Source organism: Danio rerio, chromosome 8, assembly GCF_052040795.2.
Source record: "Danio rerio strain M-AB ecotype USA chromosome 8, GRCz13ab, whole genome shotgun sequence".
In the NCBI taxonomy this organism is placed as follows: Eukaryota; Metazoa; Chordata; class Actinopteri; order Cypriniformes; family Danionidae; genus Danio; species Danio rerio.
The window spans coordinates 55,646,761-55,670,000 of NC_141028.1; the positions used below are offsets into that span (position 1 = coordinate 55,646,761).

The 23,240-nt window shown below is 33.6% G+C and overlaps 1 protein-coding gene and 1 long non-coding RNA gene across 42 annotated transcripts in view; one reads left to right on the forward strand and one right to left on the reverse strand.

Annotated features, from left to right (window-relative positions):
- prdm16 (PR domain containing 16) overlaps positions 1-23,240 on the forward strand; it is a 452,417-nt gene that overhangs the window by 165,579 nt on the left and 263,598 nt on the right. The gene's annotated exons all lie outside the window — the stretch shown is intronic.
- Positions 11,061-15,142, reverse strand: LOC147835816 (uncharacterized). Its single transcript, XR_015498513.1, has 3 exons — positions 12,807-15,142; positions 11,544-12,441; positions 11,061-11,167 (listed from the first exon to the last, which is right to left on the reverse strand). It is a non-coding gene; the product is annotated as an uncharacterized LOC147835816 (long non-coding RNA).

A 23,240-nucleotide genomic window follows, 5' to 3' on the forward strand; every position in this document is an offset into this window, starting at 1 on the left:
GTAAAAATAATGTTCAGTTTTAACTCTCATAAGAAATAAATGAAAATTATGTTTTTTTTCTTCTTGTTTTAAGGAAATTATCTGCCAGTGGGGTACGTGAAATAATCTTGCTTTCGCTTTGACATATTTGGACTAGAAACTAGACAAAAAATATTCTAAGTAACAAATGTTTTTTGAATAAATCATATAAACTCCATATAAATATATTTAGTCAACTATAAAGCAGACTGGATATTGTGTGTGTGTGTGTGTGTGTGTGTGTGTGTGTATATGTATGTGTGTATATATATATATATATATATATATATATATATATATATATATATATATATATATATATACTAGCATCATAATAGTCTTATTGAGAAAAAAATAAGGACTTTTTAAGAAATAATAAAATGAAAACCGAAAGCAAAAAAAATATACAAGCAAAGATCAATTAAAAAAACAAAATAATAAAGAAATTGAATTAGTACACTGTAATAAATTCACAAAATTCACAACATGTTGCTGTAATTTTTCACAGTAAATTACATTAGTGTCACTTTACAGGATTTTACTGTTAAATTGTATGTATTCAGAATTTTATTGTGAAATTAAGGCTATCATCATGGTTACAGCTGTAAAAATGGCTATATATTTTACTTAATGTTAGTTTTAGGAATTCAAACACAATTAATATTTTATTGAACAGAAATTAATAGACAATAACTTTTATGCTAGTACAGAAACTTTTTTTTTGATATTTAGAAATATTTACATAAATATTGTTATTATGAAGTACCTCACAGTGATTTACTGTGAATTTACATACAGTACTTTGCTGTGAAAGTAATGCAATTATTAGCCAGTAATTTACTGTAAACTTAGGGTGAAACATTTTTACAGTGTACTGATAAAAATTAAATGTATGCCTTTTATAAAAAATCCAACTTAAACAATAATTTTATGAATTGAGCGTTTTCACAAATGAACTGAATGCTAACATTGCTCAAAAGTGGGCTTCGGTATTTACTTCGCACACTACAAGCGACGGATCTCTAAAGCCAAAAGGGTACGCGCCTCTTCAAAATCTTCAAAGGTTTTGACCTACAGATGACTTTGTTGCAATGCAAACTCTCTATTTGCCTTCATGGCACAAGGTACTTTTCCATATCAGCATTATTCATCCCGCCGACAAAAAAACAAACAAAAAAAAAAGAGCTCTCCCTCGCCATTTTCTCATATTTGTCGTGCTGTTGACTTAGCGATACCTGCTGCTGGAAGTGTTCGCTTTGCGCCTTTGGTCTACGTGACAGATGTTTGATTCTCCATGGTTGTTCCTCATATTTTTGCCCCAATTCCTTTGTTTCCTGATCCGCCTCTGACAGGCAGCTTTCATGGCCGTGGTTGACTTTGTTTGTTCTAATGCTAACATCGCTCTCGACTTTAGCGCCACTCCTTGGCATTATCTGTCGTGACCCTGCCTGAAACCCTTCTGTTTGCCAGTCTTTGTGTTCGAATCGCTGAGCCTCTAAGCGTTTGTGGAGACAGTCCGTCCACACAGTTGCAACTTGTCTGCTTCGTCTTGTGAAGAATGGACAGAGAGGTTGACGGAAAGGGGAACAATGCTAATGGTTTTTTTTTTTTACTTTTTGGAGGTGGTTGACAATTATGTGAGGGATTTGAAGACATGCAGCTTTTGGAAACGTCCTATGATATTAAAGGCGTTGTGAGTCATCATTTTAATGTTAAAGTAAAGGAAGTCTCTTAAAAATAATAATAATAAAAGCTTTACATTTGAGTCAGTGTGTGTTTTGTTGTGTTGTGTTTACATTTGTGTTGTGTTTAATTTAATTTAATTTATTAAATTAAATGAATAATTTTATTTATTTATAAATTATTTATATTATAAATTGTATTTATTTATAATCTGTATTTTAATTTTTTAATTTTATTTTATTTCAACAAATATTTAAGTGTTTGTTTGTTCAGGATGTCACCTGAAATAAATGCCACATTAAATTAAATTAAATTAAATTAAATTAAATTAAATTAAATTAAATTAAATTAAATTAAATTAAATTAAATTGTTTTATTTATTTATAAATTATTTATATTATACATTTTATAATATTTAAGTGTTTGTTTGTTGAGGATGTGACCTGAAATAAATGCCACATAGTAGTCACATGAATTTCATTTTGAGTTTGATTCATTTTACATTTTTTAACACCACTACCAATAATAATAATAATAATAATAATAATAATAATAATAATAATAATAACAATAACATTAAAAAATAATAATACATTTTTATATATTAAAATTAATTCATATTAGTTACAAAAAGCAAGTCAATTTATCATGTGATTGATGGCTTTACATAAAATTGCATGATATAATTAAAACTCTATTTATATGAATCATTCATTCATTCATTAATTTTTTTTTCGGCTTAGTCCCACGCAGCGGATGCCCTTCCAGCCGCAACCCATCACTGGGAAACCCATACACACAATTCACAAAGCCTACTCAATTCACCTGTACCGCATGTCTTTAGACTGTGGGGGAGACCGTAGCACCCTGAGGAAACCCACGTGAATGCAGGGAGAACATGCAAACTCTACACAGCTCGAATCAGTGACCTTCTTGCTGTGAGGCAACAGCACTACCTACTGCGTTACTGTGTCGCTTTATATGATAAAGTTAAATAATTTACTCTTCCTAATGTTATTCTGAACCTCCTGTTTAACTTTCCTTGTGAAACATATTTAATTATTTAATTAATTTGTTTTATTTATTTATTTGTCACATTTTATCATTTCAGATCATCAAATAAAATTTGAAAAAAATCTAAATCAAATCAAAACACCCAGGCTTGATTACCGACACAACTTTTTTGCAAACAAGAAATCACTAAAGTAGTAATCCTGAAAATATGAAGTAGACCAAAAGTTCCTTAAAATCTAGACATCATGCTGAAATTTTAAGAAATGCTAAAACAAATGAGAAAGAAAACAATTGGGATCTACTAGTCTGGAAAAGGTTAGAAATTCATTTCTAAAGCTTTGGGACTGCAGCGAAGCACATTAAGAGCCATTATCTACAAATGGCAAAAACAAGGAACAGTGGAGAACCTTCCCAGGAGTGGTTGGGTGACCAATATTACCCCAAGAGTGCAGGGACAACTTATCCAAGAGGTCACAAAAGACCCTACAACAACATCCAAAGATCTTGCTTCAGTTAAGGTTAGTGTTCATGACTCCCCCATAAGACACTTTGCAAAAATGGTTTGGCGTTTTAAGACGAAACGCACTGCTGAGCAAAAAAATACTCATTTCGGTTTTGCCAGAAAACATTCTGATAATTCCCAAGACTTCTGGTATACTATTTCACTATTTAACTTTTTGGAAGGCGTGTGACCCATTTTGTGTTGCATAAAAGTAACATGCAGAAAAAGAACACTATTCCAACCGCAAAAAGTGTTGGATGTAGTGTGATGGGCTGTTTTGCTGCCTCAGGATGTGGAAGACTTGCGAAACCATGAATTCTGCTGTTTGCCAAAATATCCTAAAGAAGAATGTCTGGCCATTTGTTAGTGACCTCACGCTGAAGCAAGTTTGCGTTCTGAGGCAGGACAATGATTTAAAGCACACCAACAAGTCCACTTCTCAATGGCTCAAGAAAAACGAAACAAAGACTATGGAGTGGCCTAGTCAAAGTCCTGACCTGAATCCAATTGAGATGGTGTGGCATGAGCTTAAAAAGGCAGTGCATACCATCGAAAACCATCCAATGTGGCTGAATTACAACAATTCTGCAAAGGCGCATTGGCCAAAATTCCTCCACAAGTTATCAAAAATGCTTTGCTTGGAGTTGTAAGTTTAGGGGGTAAACACTTTTTCACACTGGGCTATGTAGTTTTGCATTTTGTTTCATTTCAAAAACCTGTATGATGTGTTTACTTGTTATCTTTAACTAATATTTAAATTGGTTTGAAGATCTGAAACATAAAACTTTTATATATATATATATATATATATATATATATATATATATATATATATATATATATATATATATATATATACAAAATCACATTTTAAACTGTTATTTCAAGATAGGATGTGTGAATAAATAAATAATACATTAGTAAAAAAAACACATTCGAATGCCACAAGCTCATATAATGTGCAAATATTCTCACTTTCCATCCCACACTACATAAATCAATCTGTCTCCTGTGGTCTTTAAGACCTCTGCCCACCAGCTTACATTAGTTTTGCATCATCGAGAGCCAACCTTTTTGTTTTATGCACAAAGAGAAGGCGCAAGCAAGTCAAAACCGCTGTAATACCTTCCACTCCCATTCATTTTATGGAGGTTTTAAATATGCCATTAGCCAATTTAATCCAATTTTCCCCGTTTTCAGGGCACTCGAGTAGGACAGATTAGGGCTAATATTAAACATATGGGCCGTGTTGCTGCTTCTACACCAAAAGGAGCTTTGAACGATGCCTGCTTTCTTACGTCTCAACCAAACCTTGTCAGTTATTCCCAGGAACATGGTAATTGATTGCAAGGGAAGCGGGCAGCAAATTAAACGTCAGGATTTATTAGCATATTGATGCCTTATCATTTGTTCATAACCAATTATCCCATCTGTTAATTAATCTGGCACTTTAATGAAAATTGTTCAAGCAGCCGGGCGATTACAAGGTCTTTAATTTGGTTTTCTCATCTTTTCCTCTCTTCCATCTTGCTCGGGATTATTAATGGTGTTTGCGTCTCTGTTGTTATCGCTTGTAGTTTAGTTGAACAAACCTACTAAAAAAGTGAGCAATCGCCACTCTTTAAGAACGCATGCATGTGAACCAACCAAGTGCTAGGTGAAGCTCTCAGAAAAAAAATGTTTTATATTATTTATTTATTTTTGCTTATTATAAAGTCATGTTTTGTGTCTTTGAAACTTAGTTTAGTTGAAATTCAAACTGTATTTTATTATATTATAGTATATTATATTATATTGTATTGTATTGTATTGTATGGTATTAAATTGTATTATATTGTATAAGGGCGGCATGGTGGCTCAGTGGTTAGCACTATCACCTCACAGCAAGAAGGTCGCTGGTTCGAGTCCCGGCTGAGCAGTTGGCATTTCTGTGTGGAGTTTGCATGTTTGCTTCATGTTGGCGTGGGTTTCCTCTGGGTGCTCCAGTTTCCCCTTCAGTCCAAAGACAGATGAATTAAATCAACTAAATTGGCCACAGTGTATGTGTGTGAATGAGTGTGTGTGGGTGTTTCCCAGTATTACAGTGGGTTGGGGTAGGAAAGGCATCCGCTGTGTAAAAGATATACAATAATAATTATACTACTACTACTACTATTAGTACTACGACTACTACTACTACTACTACTACTACTACTACTACTACTACTACTAATAATAATAATAATAATGAACTATAATTAAAACAATCTTTATTTTACCAAAATTATTGTTATTTAAAAAAATATATATTTATTTATAGCCACAACAACAACAATAATTATAATCATTAATATTTTTATATAATTATTATTAATATTTATTTAAAAATGTTTTATTTTATTTATTTACTATAATTATGATAATGATAATAATAATACAAATAATAATAATAATAATTATTATTATTATAATGATAATAGTAATAATGATAATAAGGATAATAATAATAATAATTATTATTATTGTTGTTGTTTTATTCTTCTACTTATTAAACTATCATTATTATTATTATTATTATTATTATTATTATTACTATTTAAATCTAGTTTTACATCTCTAAGAATCTAAGAATCTTCTTGACAAAACTAATACTAAAAATTAAAAAATAATCATAATAATAACATATGTTGTTATTAGAGTTGGTAATAAATAAAAAACAATAATAATAATAATAATAATAATAATAATTTTAGAAAAATCTAGTTTATTAATTTATTATGTAAAAAGTGAAACATAATAATAATAATAATATTAATAATAATAATCTTATATTTGAACCCAAGTTCAAGTTGGCTTTTATTGTCATTTCAACTATATACAGCGCAGTATGCAGTGAAACGAAACAATGTTCCTCCAGGACCAAGGTGCTACATCCAACAGCATGAATTAACAACATAACCCAGGACTGTGCACTACTATAAAAAATTGACTCTTGACTCTTGAAAAGTATTTTTTACTATATTTCCTTTTAAAAACATGAATGCCCTTTGCTCGTCTCAGTTAGTGCTTAAACTTTATCCGAACAAACCCACAACACTTAAACCTAGGCTATATCTTAGTTCTACATGCATTACTTACACTGACCTGTGATGCATGCAAGTTTTCCAACCAAGTAGACCAGGTGGATAGTATCGGCCAGTGACATTAATCAAACATTCCCTTAACCTCTGTTTCCATGTGGGTTTCTGGAGGCCTGAAAAGCCATCATTCATGCATGTGTGTGCTGATGAATAGCTCCATCACAGTCTCTTGTGCCTTCAGGCCAATGCAGACACTATACTGCACTCAATGATCTCGCTTGTCTGCTGTGTTTATGCTGATAATTACTGTCATATTTTCACAGTGGTAGTGTGTATTTGTCTCCTTGCTCATAATATTTGTCTCTTCACTGAAGTTAATCAAATTCGCATTGGTTTTAGGGATGTAGTGTTTTCTTTGCTGAGTATCAGTGGATTCTGGAGGCCGTTTGGTTGAAGTGAATAACCAGTGTGTGTCTGTTTGACACTGGGGTTATTGCTGTTAGGATACAGTGACTTTTGTAGGTGAAGATTTTATTTAAGTAAAACTAATCATGTTTATAAAATCACCTCAACTTTTTTTCAATATGTCACAGTTTGTTTAAGATTTGTGTATTTATTGCTTGTTCTAGTAGTATTGTGAATGAAAAAAATATTTAAAAATAAATAAATAAATAAAATAAAATAGGCATCACGGTGGCGAAGTGGGTAGCATGATCGCCTCACAGCAAGAAGGTCGCTGGTTCAAGCCCTGGCTGGGTCTGTTATCATTTCTGTGTGGAGTTTGCATGTTCTCCCCGCGTTTGGCGGGGTGCTCCAGTTTCCCCCACAGTCCAAAGACATGCGGTATAGGTGAATTGAAAAAGCTAAATTGGCCGTAGGGTATGAGTGTGAATGCAAGTGTGTATGGGTGTTTTCCAGTGTTGGATTGTGGCTGAAAGGGCATCCGCTGCGTAAAACATGCTTGATGAATTGTTGGTTCATTTCGCTGTGGCAATCTTGAGATTAATAAAGGGACCAAGCCAAAAAGAAAATGAATGAATGAATAAAATAAAATAAATATAACTAGAGTAAAACAAAACAAGAATAAATACTAATAGTAGCATTAAAAAAAAAAAAAAAAAAAAAAAATATATATATATATATATATATATATATATATATATATATATATATATATATATATATATATATATATATATTATTAATCATAATATTAACATTATATGTTGTTATTGTTGTTGGTAATAAATAAACAAAAACATTCAATAATAATAATAATAATAATAAATAAAAATTTTATTTATTTATTATTAAAAATAAACATTGATACCATAAAAATAATAATTTAAAAATAATTTTGTTAAACTAAACATTATTAGATTTAAAAATTTAAATTAATAGATTAAATTAAACAAAAATTAAATTAAATTAGACAAGAATAAAACAAAACAAGAATAAAAACTAAAATAATGAATGCTAATAGTATCATTCAAAATAATACAAATGTATAATATTGATAGTGATATTTATATTTTGTTATCATTGTTGAACTGAACAAAAACAATTAATAATAATAATAATAATAATAATAATAATAATAATAATAATAAAAATAATAATAATAATTTTGTAAAAATCTAGTTAATTTATGTAATAAAATATTAGGAATGACAATAATAATAATAATAATAATAATAATAATAATAATAATAATAATAATAATATCTTGTAATAATACTATTATTGTTGTTGTTATAAATAAATAAACAAAACATATTAATATAATATAATATTAAATACAAATAATTTTGGTAAAATAAAAGTTTTATTATTATTAAGTATTAATAATTATTAATATCAATACTTATTATTATTATTATTATTATTATTATTATTATTATTATTATTATTATTATTTCATTTGTATAAATAAATAAACATGAACAAAAAAATTAAAAAAGAATTTTGGTAAAACAAAGATTATTAAAATATTATTATTATTATTATTATTATTATTATTATTATTATTATTATTATTAGTGGTAGTAGTAGTAGTAGTAGTAGTAGTAGTAAAGTTGTTGTTATAAATAAAATAAAATAAAATAAAATAAAACATCCACAGTTTCTTTCAGGGAATAAAAAGAAGGGAGGTGTGCAGTTTTCATCCATGGTCACCACCCTCATTTTGTCGGCCGCCGCCAATGTTTTCAGATCATTACAGCCCGAAATAGACGCACAATACTGTTTTGATTACCAACCATGATAGCAATACAAAAATACAATAAATTCATACCCAGACCAGCCTAATAACCATGTAAAAAAAAAAAAAAAGCGTCTCTTAAGTCACTCAAAGTTCAAGCTCTCTGTCATAGTTAAAGCAACACTCCAGCGCCCCAGGTGTGCCATAATGTGTGCGTCTCTCCTCAGGAAAAAAAGACTGATGTTTGACTGTTATTCTTTCCTCAAGACGACTATATGAAATAACAGCCATTTAGGAACCCAAAGACAATGACGACATTCTGTTTTTAACGCTGGAGAAATGTTCACTTTGTCATTATTCTGGAAAGCAGACTTGGCCCCGCTTGTCTTTTTTTTCTGAAACCCAACCGTGTGTCAAGTTGTGGTTGAGTTGTAGGAATAATGGCTGTTTCTGTGCATGTGTCTCTCTGCAGCTTTAACCCATCCCTGTAAATCTGTCGTCCTCCTCCCTGGGACACGTTTTTTCTTTCTCTCTTTTTTTTCACACTCATTTCCATCATTGCCTTTTCTAAAGAGCCTATTTAAAGATGACCAGCGGTCTAAGGCTAGGGATGTCATGCGTGTTATGTTATGTCACACGCTGAAATGAAAGTCGTTGTTTTTTTAACGTCTGCCATGAGGATAATTGTCGAATCAGTTTTCGGATGAAATGTTTGGACTAATTTCTTGGCTAAACATATTCCCGAAGTTTTTAGACGACGCTAATTATATAAAACAACAACTCGTTTTGTTGGAATAAATCATGGTCAGATGCGGAGTGCTTAGTGGAAGCATGAATATTTCGCTTTCTTTCTTTCTTTCTTTCCCTCTCTCATTCTTTTTTTCTTTCTTTCTTTCTTTTCTTCTTTCGCTCCTTTCTTTCTTTCTTTCTTTCTTTCTTTCTTTCTTTCTTTCTTTCTTTCCCTCTCTCTTTCTTTCTTTCGTTCTTTCTTTGCTTCTTTCTTTCTTTCTTTCTTTCTTTCTTTCTTTCTTTCTTTCTTTCTTTCTTTCTTTCTTTCTTTCCCTCTCTTTCTTTCTTTCTTTCTTTCTTTCCCTCTCTCTTTCTTTTTTTCTTTCTTTCTTTCTTTCTTTCTTTCTTTCTCTCCCTCTCTCTTTCTTTCTTTCTTTCTTTCCCTCTCTTTTTCTTTCTTTCTTTCTGTTTCAACAGGTGGTTTGTCAAGTCCACTCACCTGCGAGGCACACTTCAGAAATGCATAATGTTTTAAGGTTTTTGTGTGGTGTAGTGTGGTTCTTTCTTGTTTTTTTTGTTTTGTTTGTTCATTCGTTTGTTCATTCTTTATTTGTGGCACATTCACAGGTTAATATTGTTTTACTTATTGAGTCCTTGTAAGAAAGAGTTTAAGTAAAGTGTCCAGTGCATATAGAGAGAAGAGTGTTTTTACAGGGGGTTTGTCAAGCCCACTCACCTGTGCGAGGTGCACTTCAGAAATGCAGAATGTTTTAAGTTTTGTTGTGTGGTTCTTTCCTTCTTTTTTTGTTTCTTTCGTTTTGTTTGTTTGCTTTGTTTGTTCATTCGTTATTCATTAGTTTGTTAATTTGCTTGTTTGTTCATTCATTCATTCATTCATTCATTTGTTCGATGGTTTTTGTGTTTGTTTAAATGTTCGTTTGTTTGTTCTTGATATAGGGTACATTCTCAGGTAAACATTGTTTTCCTTATTGAGTCGTTGTAAGATGGGCTTTAAGTAAAGTGTCTGGTACATATATAGAGAGAGAGTGTTTCTACAGGTGGTTTGGCAAACCCACTCATCTGTGTGAGGCACACTTCAGAAATTCTTGACGTTCTTTCTAGAGATATGGAGAGATTGCAAGAAAATGTGCAAACTGACGCTAGTGTCAGAGTGATGAAGGAGTGTGTTTTCTGCAGGAGGTTTGTCAAGCCTACTCACCTGTGTGAGGGGCATTAAAAATTACATCGTTACATTTACAAGGTTTTTCTTTTAAATTTTTAATAATCTGTGTAATCATTGGTTTTAAAAGGTGTTTTATATTTTATTCATAATGATTTCAAATTTCAGATTATATATTAAATTATTTGTTGACAGTTGTGTGGTCTTGTCCCACCTCTCGTTGACTGTGATTGGATGGCTTGTTCAAAATTAATTGGTTTTTCGACTTTAAACGACTCAAAAAAGCAGATCACTCAACGCTAAAGGTAAAATTCCTGTTCATCGCCTCGTTACTCTCTGAGCTCAAAAAATGCAGTGCTACCTTTGACAACAATACAAAGCAAATGCTCAGCTTGAGGAAAAAAAAAACTTCAGCACGCTTTTCTGTTGTAGTGTTAGCTTTGCAACATACTAATGTCAGACTCTGAATTAATCAAGTCAAGTCTTGATTTCTTCACATGTGTTGCTTTCTGTAGTATGCAAAGTGTTCCAAATCAGTCCCATTTCAGGTTTTACATCATGTAGGATGCTACCAGTTTAGGCATCCTAGGTTTTGGAACACTGCTGTTTTCTTTGCAGTGTTAGCTCACTGTAGCAACATGCTAATGTCAAACTCTATTGAAGTAATCGTGAGTCAAGTCTTTTGTTTTCTTCACATGTGTTGCTTTCTGTAGCATGTAAGTGTTCCAAATCAGTCCCATTTCAGGTTTTACATTAGGTAGGATGTTACCAATGTAGGCATCCTAGGTTTTAGAACTCTGCTGTTTGCCCTGCAGTGTTAGCGTACTGTAGCAACATGCTAATGTCAAACTTTATAGAAGTAATCGAGTCAAGTCTTTTGTTTTCTTCACGTGTTGCTTTCCGCAGCATGCTAAGTTCTCAAAATCAGTCACATTTCAGGATTTATGTCAGGTAGAAGGCTACCAATAAACATCTCAGGTTTTGGGACGTTGCCATTTTCTCTTAAGTGTTAGCTTAGCAACATGCTAATGTCAGACTGTAGAAATAAACAAGTCAAGTCTTTTGTTTTCTTCACATATGTTGCTTTCGACTAGATGTAAGTGCTCATAATCTGTCACATTTCAGGAGTTAAGTCAGGTAGGATGCTAGCAATATAGCATCTCAGATTTTGGGACGCTACTACTTTCTCTTCAGTGTTAGCGTAGCAACGTGCTAAAGTCTTTTGATTCCTTCACATGTGTTGCTTTTGGAATTATGCTAAGTGCTACAATTCAGTCACATTTCAGGATTTAAGTCAGGTAGGATGTTACCAATGTAGGCATCTCAGGTTTTGGGACGCTGCTTTTTTCCCTCTAGTTTTGTCTTTCTTCCGCTGTCATTGAGCGAGTCTCTCTTCTCCTCTTCAGTGTCTCTTGAGCTCTTGGACTTCATAGCGTCTAATTCAGTCTTATCAGTGCAGTAATTTAGCCCTCACAGCTTGGGTTTCTGTTAGCCACCCCTGCCCTATTGTCCGACGCAGCTGTAGTTTAGATAAACCCTCAGACGGAACAAAGTCTGTCTTGACCTATACAGACCCAATCGCACTTGTTTCCCTCAAAACTAATTTCTGCTGCTTTCAGGACTGGGAGAGCGTAAGACAGCGGATGAACAGGGAGGGGTGGGAGAGAGGGGAAAGAGAAAGAGAGGATTTAGATGGCTGGCTGCCCCTGGCTGCGCTCTTCCACACTACTCAGTAAAACACATCCCTCTTCATAATGAGCTGCTTTGAGTCTCTTCATACTCACATGCAGTATGGAGCGAATGACCTTCCCTATAGGAAAGAAAAATCACACGCAGAATCTTATTTATATCACTGTTGTTTTTCTAGATAGAGAACATCCAAGTAATCTTTCAGAAGACATCTCAGCGGTGTCTCAAACTGTGCTCAGATTTGTTTGGATGCCAGATCTTGCCATCAAAAGTGATTGGTGAATTAGCCACTCTCAGCGAAACCACAAAAGCTTGGTTTACCATATGTTGGACTACAGTTCCTAGTTCAAATGAAAGCTATGAGGCACTATATACTTAAAATGGTCGTGCCCAACTGAGTCTGGTTCTCTCAAGGTTTTTTTTCTTCACTCCCATCAGGTGAAGTTTTTTTTCCCTCTCCGCTGTCGCCACTGCCTCGCATAGTTCAGGATTGGTAGAGCTATGCATCGATGAATTGGCTCTTCAGTGTTTGAACTCTCAGTAATGATTAAATCACACTGAACTGAGCTAAACTGAACTGAACTGAACTTCAACACTAAAACCTGAACCACACTGTTCCAGTTACTGAACCACACTGTTCCAGTTACTATGACCATTTATGTGAAGCTGCTTTGACACAATCTACATTGTAAAAGCGCTATACAAATAAAGCTGAATTGAATTGAATTGAACTATAATGGCAACAACTTTTGTTCCTTTTCACTCTAATGATATTTACAGGGACATATTATCGACGAATAAAGGATAATTTTTACGCAGTTGTTAGTACCACACCAATTAAAAAACACAAAATGTTCAACATACATTTCACCACGGTTCCTAGTTCTAATCATTACTACCAAGCAGCCTAATGGCAACAATATTTGTTCCGTTTCACACTAATGAAATTTACAGGAACATATTATCGACAAATAAAGGATTATTTTTACACTGTTTTTAGCACTACACCAATTAAAAAACACAAAACGTTCAACATACGTTTCACTACAGTTCCTAGTTCAAATCAATGCTATGAAGCAGTATAACGGCAACAACTTTTGTTCCATTTTACACTAATGATATTTACAGGGAGGGACATATTATCGACGAATAAAGGATCATTTTTACGCATTTTTTTTCAATACAGCATTTAAAAAACACAAAATGTTTAACATACGTTTCACCACTGTTTCTAGTTCAAATCAATGCTACAAAGCAGCCTAATGGCAACAACTTTTGTTCCGTTTCACGCTAATGATATTTACAGGGACATATTATCAACGAATAAAGGATTGTTTTTACTCGTTTTTTTGCACTACACCAATTAAAAAACACAAAACGTTCAACATATGTTTCACTACGATTCCTAGTTCAAATGAATGTAGCGAGGGAGTTTAATAACAATAACTTTTGTTCCGGTTTACAGAAATGATGTTTACAGGGACATAATATTGACGAATAAAGGATTATTTTGACACTTTTTTTGCACTACACCAATTAAAAAAATGTTCAACATACGTTTCACCACAGTTCCTAATTCAAATCAATGCTATGAAGCAGTATAATGGCAACAACTTTTGTTTACATTTTACACTAATGATATTTACAGGGAGGAACAAATTATCGACGAATAATGGATCATTTTTACGCAGTTTTTTGCACTACATCAATTAAAAAACACAAAACGTTCAACATACTGTACTTTTCACCACAATTTTTAGTTCAAATCAATGCTATGATCAGCATAATGGCAACAACTTTTGTTCCGTTTCACACTAATAATATTTACAGGGACATGTTATCAACGAATAAAGGATTGTTTTTATGCTGTTTTTTGCACTACACCAATTAAAAAAACACAAAATGTTTAACATATGTTTGACTACAGTTCCTAGGTCAAATCAATTCTACGGGACAGAAAAATGGCAATAACTTTTGTTCCTATTTACACTAATGATATTTAAAGGGACATATTATCGAAGAATAAAGAATTATTTTTACACTGTTTTTAGCACTACACCAATTAAAAACCACAAAACACATCAACATTTTTTATTATTTGTAATTGGATACGTATCTCAATATTGATAACTTTTCCAGGGTGGTCAGTTTGCTCGATAGCTTACCTTGTACGGTGTTGTACTTATGATGCAGAGCGCTCGGGATTGAGTCAAGTGAAGCATGGTTCCGAAAAAGTGTCATAAGCAATGTAAAAACAAGGTAAAACTTCATGGCTGTGGTACACTTTTGTTTTATGTTTTCTTTTTGCTAGTTGGATTTAGGTCAGTGGTTCGCTGGATGATCTCTACATCAAATTCTGGCTTTTTATGGACTTGTGCAAGAAAGACAGTGTACAACATACTCTATGTAGCGTATTTCAGACTCGCAAAAAAGTACACAGCGCCCTCTAGTGAGTTTGCTATCTTAAATGTGCAACAAATGCACCCAGAGCAACTTATTTCACATATTTTTACACGTATTTCCAATAAGCGTGTGTTGCAAAAAACACATGAGCTTGCGTTCCACTTATTTTACATAGGATTGTAACATGTGATGGCACATGTGAAGCTCACATGGTTTTTCTGTAAATGCCAATTTGGCCAAGCATAAAATTATTCCGAATTGTTATAATGCCTTTGATAAAGTCGCATGATAATTCATTAAAGTTTGTAAAAATGTTTTTATTTTATTTTTTGTTAATAATATTGGTTTTAACTAAGCATGGTGGTACTCTAGATCTTGATATATTTATTATAGCCAAAATGTTGTATGTGATTTGAATTATTAGCAGCCCATCCTAGATTTGCCCCCTTCCATAGCCCTTAATAAACTCAAAAAATGACGTTTACTATTTTTGTTTAAAATATGTATTTAAAATGAGTTGAAGCAACACGATTCTTAAGATATTTTAGGGCACAACTGTTCAATCAAACTTAAATTTGTGAACACAATGAAGTTTACCTAATCATTTTGTGTTGTGACAACATGAATGAATTGTGTTGAACCCAGCATTTTTACAGTGTACACTGAAAAAAAGAAAAGAAAATATGTGCTATTTGTTCTTTTTGGGACAACTTAATTGTTTTACATTTAATTAACTTAAAATTGTCAAAACCATTAAGTTAACTTAACCGATTTGCATTGGCACGACATGGAGAGATCGTGTGGAACTCAGCATTTCTTTACAGTAAAGGGATGGTAAGAATAGAGTGCGATCCGGGATGGTGTGTTAAAAGATGTATTTTTCTCCACTGTCATCTTTCAGCTTGATTAGCACTTGAAGATGTAAATCCAAAATCCCACTGTCTGTCAGCCTGTCCCATCTAAAGCCCCCTGAAAGGACGGAACGAAGCAGAAGTGGTTGAGAGAGGCCCGGGCCTCAAGTGGCTGGTCCAGCCCGGGACGCCCACTCTAGCCTTGTCAGGGTCGTCCTTGAGTCTGCCTGAGCGAGGGGGTTCCCAGGGAGATGGAGCCTGCTCGCAGACACACAGGGATTAACTTTTCACATGGCTGGGGGTCCGGGCCTGAAAAGAGCTGACAAGCAAACAGCTTTATTAAAAAACAGAGAAGAAGAGAGGCTGAGCAGGAGGGAGTGACACAGAGAGAGAGAGAGAGAGAGAATTCTTCACATGACGGTCCTGAGAGAGGATTTCAGCTCTACGGTGTCTGTGCTTTCTTTCTTTCTTTCCGGCCTCCTTTCTTTCTTTCGTTCTTGGATTTTTTTTTTCCAGTGTAGTCATTATGGGTGAAACAGGTGGTCAAGACAAGGAGTAGTCATCAAACTGTATTTTAGATGGACAATATTTAATTTCGTAATGAGTGTTTAATCAGGGTAAATAATTTCTTAATCGTAGCACAGAAAAAAATGGAACCTTGAAAATAATTGCAACGTTTTTAGTCGGGGAGGCAGTGATTTATACAAAGATGACATAAACATAAACAAATCAGCCGAGAAGTTGTAGACGGATTGTTTTGACTCCATGTGATAGTAGATCAGGAAATCAAGTCTGTTTACGACAGACACTTAATATGGCCCGTGGCCAAGAGCAGAACAGGGAGGTCAGTGTGTAGGTAGTAGAGTATATCCTTTCACTGCTACAGACAGATAACTCTATCTCTGTTCCAACATAGCCGCAAACCTCACTACATTTCAGACAATGCTATCAGATGTGCATTAGGTTGATTCTGTAAACAATTTAAAGCTATATCTGTATGACAAAAGTTTTATTACATATGAACCCTATTAAGTTTGGTCTGAACATGCAAGTCTCGTTTGGTTTAATTACTAATTCATATGAATTTGTATGTTTTATTATGATTTGCTTATCATCCGATAATAATTGGGTTTTAGGGTTGGGGTTTGGGGGCATACTATCTATTTAAAAATTTATGTTTGTAATAATTAAATTGTATGAATTCAAACAATTTAGCCACCTTCTGACAATGTGTAACATCAACATAGGCTCATTTTGAAAATGTAGCCTTTTATATACATTTCTGGAGATTGTGAATTATATAGCAAAAGGAACGTCTGGCTGTATTTCGTCTTTAACATGAACACTACTGTGGGGGTTGACGCTGCTCCATTTTGCGCTTACCAGCTGACCAATTACTTCCATATGGACAGCTATTCCGCTGTTACCAGTTTGCCCAGTGGCTCGCCATGTATGTCGGAGTACTTGAGGCATAGAATTGACTGCGATGACGGAGTTCAAGTCTGGCAAAGAACAATTCCAGAAAGCAGGTAAGACAAAAACAAAAGCCAAAAAGTAAAACAAACAAGTAAATAACAGGGTGAGAATGTGGTGAAATCTGAAAACAAGGTTAAAATTAAGCTATCGCGAGAGCTTTTCTTTTTCTGGTTTGCTTTGAAAACACTTTCAGGTGGGTTTAGGAAAATGGGCGGGCACTGGTCAATCGGTGATTTTTAAAACGCTATTGGTTGGGTTAAGGAAAGGAGGTGGGTGGGTCAGTCGATTAGTCGGTCAGTCAGTCGAAAGCGGCCTCTGGTGGTTACTCGAGAAGAGCAGACGAGAATGAAACTCGAGAAGAAAAATTTTAGATCTGAAAAATCGTACACATCGGTTTCTTGTGGATTCGTGAAAACAAAAACTGCAAAATAGCGTAGCTCCTGGGACGTATTTGGCGCTCTCCAGAAATGTATATAGGGCTACTTAATCAGAATGAGCCTGAGTTGCGTAAAATGTAAATATGAATGTCGTTTCTATACCTGGTATTCCTAAAATAAATCCATTTTAATGTAGTTTTTTATTTGTTTTGTTTGATTATTTTGTTCTCAAATTATTTAATCACTCGTTTAGAAAAACATCTGAGATATTAATTTAACCTGAAACTTACATATTCAGTTTTAAAGGGGACCTATTATGCATAAATCACTTTTATAAGAAGATGTGTAGCAATAGTGTATAAGCAGCCTTTAATGGTAAAAAAAATAATTAATAATTTTTTTTTATAATCACACTTTTAAAAACAGTCTGCAGAAACATTGATTGTTTGACAATTCTCCCTTTGCACATGTCATCAGAGGGTGAAATTCCCGCCCGTTTTTTTTTACATTTCTACCTTATTACTAGTGCTTAATTTGTAAATGAATAATTCCTGGAACCAAACCAGGAAATAAAAGTTACCATCACAGACGTCCACCACAAAATTTCAGTTATCCAGGAACATGACGTCATTAAATGGTTATACCACAAAAAAAGAGCATCCAACGAAATCTCAAGACAATTCGTAACTTTTTAATTTAGTGGCTATTTCATATGAATTTGTAGAATGTAGTACGATTTATTTACAATTTAGTACGATTTGCTCATCCCCCAATGACGGTTGGGTTTAGGGGTGGGGTTAGGTGCCATGCCTTCTTATTAAAATCATACAATTTCGTACGACTAAACTCGTAGGAATTAGCCACTAAACAAAAAAAGTAAAATTTTTACGGAGCATCACATTTCTGTACGGTCTTTGATTATTTTGTGCCATATAACATTATGGATCAATCATGCATAATAAAAACATATAGCTGCAAACATTTGTATGAGCAATCACTATTCAGTTCACTTCACACTCTCTCTGGCAGCTGCAAGGTCATCCGCTGCGTAAAACATAGGCTAGATAAGTTAGTGGTTCATTCCGTTGTGGCGACCCCTGATTAATAAAGGAACTAAGCTGAAAAAAAAATGAATGAATGACTCACTCAATCTAATCTTCTAGAACAGTGGTTCCCAACCTTTTTCTTAGGGGCCCCCCCATGAACATATACAAACATTGGAGCCCCCCCACCATTTAAATACACACGCACACACAGCCATGTACTATATATATATATATATATATATATATATATATATATATATATATATATATATATATATATATATATATATATATATATATATACTGTATGTGTGTGTTTGTGTAATATTAATATATAATATGTATAGAAAATATAAATTAATCAGTTTTAACTTGTCTTGGCCATCAATAAAACCAAAATTTAGGTAGGCTTTGTCATACTGTCTAATCTTTTTCTTCGCCTCTAAAGAATCACTGCATTTACGATTTCTCTGCCGATTTTGTTTTGATTTTGCCTTTACACGTTGACAAGCACATTGGGTGAGTGAGCTAAATTTAAATAATTATTTAAAGTTATTCATTTTAATTATTTTTACCATTATGTTGTAATTTTAACCATGTGTTTTGATATATATATATATATATATATATATATATATATATATATATATATATATATATATATATATATATATATATATATATATATATATTTTGTACTTAAAAATACATATATAATAGTAGGGCTGCTCGATTTTGTGAAAAATCAAAATCACGATTATTTTGGTCATAATTGTAATCACGATTATTAAAAACGATTATCAGTTAAAGTCAATATTATTAGCGCTCCTGAGAAATTTTTTATTTTTATTTTTTATAAATATTTTCCAAATTATGTTTAACAGAGCAAGGAGTTTTTACAGTATTTCTTAATTATATTTTTTCTTCTAGGCTTATTTATTTTATTTTAGCTAGATTAAAAGCAGATTTAAATATTTTGAAACCAATTTAAGGTCAATATTATTAGCCCCCTTAAGCAATAAGTATTTTTGATTGTCTGCAGAAGAAACTACTGTTATACAATGACTTGCCTTATTACCCTAATTAAGCCTTTGAATTGCACTTTAATCTGAATGCTTGTATTTTGACCTGTCATCATAGCAAAGATAAAAGAAATCAGTAATTAGAAATGAGATATTAAAACTATTATGTTCAGAAATAAGTTTTAAAAAAAACTTTTTTCCATGAAACAGAAATTGGGAGGAAAAGGGTTGCTAATATTCAGGAGGGCTAATAATTCTGACTTCAAGTGTTTACATACAGTTATTTTCCACCCTGCAAAGGAAAGAGAAATAAATACAATAGAATAAAAAAATTAAACAAACTGTGCTTTAATCATCTTCACTGTAAGAAAAACACTTTAGCTACAGCAGTCCTTCAGTCAAGACTGAGGGATTTTCTCGTTGTTTGATTAATAATCATAAAAACAGGCGGCAGCAGGAATATTTCTCGCTGTCTCTTTAGTTTCTCTTTCACATGTCTTTTGATTCTCAACTCGTTTGTTTATTACACAAATGATGGTGAATATAAATAATCACTAAACATCGCGTTTTGACACCTATTTGACCATTAAAGCGCTCACGTTAATGACTTTAGATGTCTGCGCTCCTCTGCTCGTCTCAGTGTGTGAATGGGAGCGAATGCTGACCGGCAGCATGCTTCTGGCTGCGTGTGCGTGCTGCACACACACATAAGCACGCGCTCGTTTGCGCTTTTAAGACCAACAGTGTACAACTGGAAAGGTGGCGGTATATGATGCAATAATCATTTATCTCGATTAATGCTTTTTTTTATAATCGTTTGAAATCGGATTTTCGATTAATTGTACAGCCCTATATAATAGTGGAGCATTTTTATGCCTTTTTCTACCTCAACACTTATCCTCTCCCGCGCCCCCCTTGTGAACTCTGGCGCCCCCCTTAGGGGGGCGCGGACCCCAGGTTGGGAACCACTGTTCTAGAACAAGGGTGTCCAAACTCGGTCCTGGAGGGCCGGTGTCCTGCAGATTTTTAGCTCCAACTTGCCTCAACACACCTGCAAGGATGTTTCTAGAAAGCCTAGTAAGAGCTTGATCAGCTAGCCCAGGTGTGTCTCATTGGGGTTGTGCCCTCCAGGACCGAGCTTGGACATGCCTGTTTTAGAAGATCCCACGGTTACCTCTTCTGTCATGTTTTCTGGCTGAGATTGCTTTGTTTCTGTCTCCCGCTATCCTGATCCATTCGCACAGTTTCGCCTTCTCAAGATCTCTTTTAATCAGGCTCATTATCAGATTTTCTCGTGGTTTTAAAAATGAAATATGCTTGACTGGCTCTTTGCCATTTTGAAAATACAAATATTATTTAGGTAGGCCACTATGACATTATTTATTTTCGCTGCTCATTGCACGCGAAACAATCACCAACCAATGAGAGTAACTGTAAACGAAGAAAGCCCATTGGCTGAAAATATCGTTGAGGGCCAATTGGTAAACATGACCTTTGCGCATGGTGACTACCTTCATGCGTGTGTTTGCAAACCACACTGACTTCGCTTGCTCTTATACACATTCTTTCTCTCTCTCTCACTGACACACACACAGACACACACATATACGCACACACACATGTAGGTATTCACCACGCACAAGTTAATGCCAGATCAATTACAATAAATTCCGGAAAGCAAAACACGAATATCTTACATTTTTCGGAACAGGATTTGGTAAGATCTGGCACAAATTAAGCACTGATTATTACCGTAAACAGCCCTAAGTGAGAAGCAGCCCTCCACCATTGAAGTTATGAATCTGAAGAGAGCACAATCTCATTTGTATTTAAGAGACAGTCATAAAAATGGCACAATTTGGATTAAAGCCTAAAAGCGGCAATTTATAAAAAAAAAAAATTTGTGTGGGATTTTGAGCTGAAACTTCACATACACACTCATCAGAGACTTATTTTACATCTTGTAAAAAAGAGCATAATAGGACCCCTTTAAAAAAGACTGACTCTCACCGAAAGTAACTGTGTAATGCGTGCACTAGGGTAGATGGGAAGGATTTGGTGTTACGCTCCAGGTTTCCAGTGACGCCCTGGTGAAGTTCTTAAGAATCTACAGTTGCACGCTCGTTGGACAGTCATAGCACACCTCTCATAGTCTCCTCTGCCACTGCCATCACATTTCAAGATAAAACCCCTCTCAGTCTTCCGTCTGGTCACTGTATCCTGCACAGGGCGGCCATGCACAGCTCCTGAATGCTCCTGCAGAAAGCTGATCTTCTCCTGGCCTGCAAATAACACAACAACAATAAGCATTCTTCTCGTTTGCTTTCCTCAATGCACTTTCTCTGTCTTTCAGGGTCGGGGAAAAGTAAATTATTTATTACGTTATTCATAAAAAATGCACATGACGCATTAAATGTGGTTTACAATAGTGAAGTCAAATAGCCTTCACTTTCAAACCTACTTTCAATTACAGTCATGTATTTAGGGTTTGCAGCAATACCTAAACAATGAATATACAGTGCATCCACAAATGCTTCACAGAACTTCATTCACTCATTTTCATTCATTTTCCTTTGACTTAGTGCCTTATTTGTGAACCGCCAACTATTCCATATTTTATTTTATCTTAGTGTATTTTTATTGTATTTTTTTATTTATTTTATTTTATATTCTATTTAATTAATACATTTTTCATTTTATTATTTATTTATTTTTTATATTTATTTTATTTTAATAATTTTTTAATATTTTATTTTAATTTATTGTATTCTTATTCTTATTTTTTTCATTAATTTAATTTAATTTAAGATTGTTCATCAGATACAGTCTTTTTGTCTTTTCATCACACACACACACACACACACACACACACACACACACACACACACACACACACACACACACACTCCCTTATGAGTAGATGCATCTATGTCTTAATGCTTCTTAATTCTGATGCATATTTTGATTTAGGCTAATATATATTAGATATTATTTAATTGAAAATCTGAAAATAGCGTTAATAAATGTAGAAAGAGGACAGATTGTTGATTATCGTTTATTGATTAAATTAAATGAATAAAAAAATAATAAAATTAAATAAATGAATAAATAAATAAATAAAGTTAAAAAAATTTACAAAATAAAAAAAACATGTTTTACGCAGCGAATGCCCTTCCACCCACAACCCAGTACAGAACTTTCACTTTTTAATGTTATAGACTTATTCCAAAAAAAGATTGATATGTTATTTTCCTCTAAATTCAACAAAAATACCTAACAAATGACACGAAACAATTTGTACAAAATAATTTCATTTTTAAAAAGAAAGAAAATCATTATTTGTTATGTAGCTATTACTTATTTATGGAAATAAAGAAATTAATACACTTTGGAATCAGGTTGTTGTTGCACAACATGTGTAAGAAAACTACCAATCGATACTAAAATTTTAAAAATGTCCATTTTCTGCTTACGTTTGAGTGCATGCTTAAACAGCGCTGATTTCCCATTGTGTTCACGTGCTCAACAGAAATGACTGTGATTGGCCATGAAGGTCATCGGTTCACCAAACCCACCGCTGTTTACTGAATGTAACTACAGATACAGGGAGACTGGAGCGTTTTAAAGCCTTGAAGTTCAGTTGATTCATATGCAAGTCACGCATATGTCAGCTTATAAGCAGACCAGCTGATCTTTGCGGCTTTAAAATGCTTTAAATCGCTAAAAGTGTCCGTGTATTTGATGTATAGCTACAGATAAGCAAATATTAGATCTCATGAGGAAGCGTAACTATTTTACTTTTTGTGAGTTTAGTGGGTAATTTCTACGAATTCGTACAAGTTCAGTCGTACGAAAATGTATGATTTTTTTAAAAGGAGGTGAGGCACCCAGGCCCGCCCCTAAACCTCACCATGGAGGATAAGCAAATCGTACTAAATTGTACGGAGGTGATCGTACAAATTGATTTGAATTCAAATAAGTAAATCAAAAA